Consider the following 2,526-nt stretch of genomic DNA (forward strand, 5'->3'; position numbering starts at 1 on the left):
TCCACAGATGTCCTCAGGGAAGGGAGGGAGCAGAGCGTCATGTTTACATAACTTCCAGGAGAGGTTGAAGATAGCCGGCCATCAAGGCCTTGCCGGGGAGCCAGATTCAGAAAAACAATAATTATTTGGGTTAGGCTGACTCTTAATTTTCCATCAGCCTTGAAAGTCTTGCTGGTGCTTCTCAATGGCAAATCCAAACAGCCAACTTCCTGGTCTTTCTGCCAGATCTGAGCAAACAACTTTCTCCAAGATTTATCCCATTTCACCCCTGAGTCCAGGAACCGCAACCTGCCTGCGATCCTGTATAAGGATCACATCCAGTCTGCAATTCAGCTCACGTAACATCTCAGTCTGAGTGTTGATCGTTCTGAGGATCCCATCATACATGCCAGGCAGCCTCACAATTGCCAGAACAGCTGCTGACATTCTCCGAATTTCTCGATATGCCAGGTAACCGCTGACTCCAAAAAGCAGAAATCCTGATATCAAACATCCAATTATATACATATCTTCCACATCCTCGACTGACATTATCGACAAAACACACAGTCCTCCACTTCTGTCAGGAGTCCATCGTGTATCCGGAGAAAAACGTCCCGTCCGGACAAGTTGGGCTCTCCTTCACCCTGTCTTCTCATCAAGAAAATTTGATCAATTGCATTGAGAGACCAGCTGATCAAATCCATAACTAAGAATTTGGAAGATATGCAAGAAGAGGCTCCAAAGACAAAACACAGAGCTGAAGCAGGGCAGATATGGGAGGGGGTGGGGGACAGAGAAAAACGTCCTCCTCCACCGAGAGCAGAAAGAAGCATAGTCCACTCCTTGTGAAGCTCCCCCAAATTCAAATTCTTGAATGGATTTTGCTTGAGAATCCTCTTAAGGCAATGGTTATCCCTGTTGCTGGTGCTCTGTTCTGGCCAGACGTTTCCCTTCCACTTAACTTTCTATGAATATGCTTATCCAGCTTCTTTAGCAAGGACTGTTTGTGTTTTACCCTCCTCGTGGACAGTGTCAGTGACTGTCTTCTGGACATCTGTCAAGTCAGCAGTCTTCCCCATGATTGTATAGACCGTAATATGGCCAAAACATAACATTTATACATTTAAAATGTTTTTTTTAAAATTGGTTTTATGTACTGCACGGTGGCGCAGTTGGTAGCACTGTTGCCTTGCAGCAAGAAGGCCCTGGGTTTGATTCCCGTCCGAGGGTCTTTCTGCATGGAGTTTGCATGTTCTCCCCGTGCATGCGTGGGTTCTCACCGGGTACTCTGGCTTCCTCCCACAGTCCAATGACATGTTTGTTAGGTTAATTGGTCTCTCTAAATTGCCCTTAGGTGTATGAATGAGTGTGTGCATGGTTGTTTGTGTGTTGCCCTGCGATGGACTGGTGACCTGTCCAGGGTGTACCCCGCCTTTCGCCCATAGACTGCTGGAGATAGGCACCAGCTTCCCCGCGACCCACTATGGAATAAGCGGTAGAAAATGACTGACTGACTGACTGGTTTTATGTAATATTGAACTTTTCAGACACACTGAATGTTTTGCGGTTTTCATTATTTGTAAGCCATATCATCAAAATGACATGAAGTAAAGGCCTGAAATATTTTACTCTACATGTAATCAATGTATATGATATGAGTTTAACTTTCTAAAATTAATGGCAAAAAATGTTAAACATTTTCATCATATTCTATTTTTTGTAGATGTACCTGTAGATGGTTATGGCATATGGCACTTGAAAGCAAAAAGAACAGGAAAGTCAAATCATTACATGAGACAATAGGAAAAAAAAACCACATATAGTACAGAAATGTGTCAACTAAATGGTATGCACATCACTGACTCTACAGTATATGTTCTCAATCCTTTTGCATTAATTGCTGCATCAATGCAGCGTGGCATGGAAGGAATCAACCTGTGGCTCTGCTTAGGTGCCCAGGTTTGCATTAATGGTGGCATTCAGCTCCTATGCGTTGTGGTTTCTGGTCTCTCTCATCTTACTCTTGACAGTACTCCACTGTGGGGTTTAGGTCAGGAAGATTAGACTTCCTGCAGTCCTGTTTGTAAAATGGGATGCATACCTACTAACAGCAGTTCTTGAACAATATGTTTTTGTCATTTCAGGTTGTACACAGTTCTCCTGCATTCTGTAACTAAATTACCAATATGTATAACTTCTTCAAACTTCAGTTGTTTAATTGAATACATGCTAGTCAAGAGTTAATACCAGAATAGGCTATTTTGCATTGGCAGAGAGGATTTAGCACGTTTTTCATGGGTGCAACTTAGGCACTGATCTCTGCTGCTTAACCCACAAATACACTCTCCGCGTGGCACCATTTAAATACAGGTTGAAATACAAATCGACCACAACACAAATTTTCTTTATGGCAAATTTATATATTAAATTCGGCTTTTTAACTGAATATCTGAAGTATCTGATATTTTAATTTATTGTGATGCAGCTATTTTTTTCGTGGTCCTCAAACGCACCACAACTGTGCGTAAACAAAACGTAAACACG

This window comes from Girardinichthys multiradiatus, chromosome 24 (genome assembly GCF_021462225.1).
Source record: "Girardinichthys multiradiatus isolate DD_20200921_A chromosome 24, DD_fGirMul_XY1, whole genome shotgun sequence".
Classification (NCBI taxonomy): Eukaryota; Metazoa; Chordata; class Actinopteri; order Cyprinodontiformes; family Goodeidae; genus Girardinichthys; species Girardinichthys multiradiatus.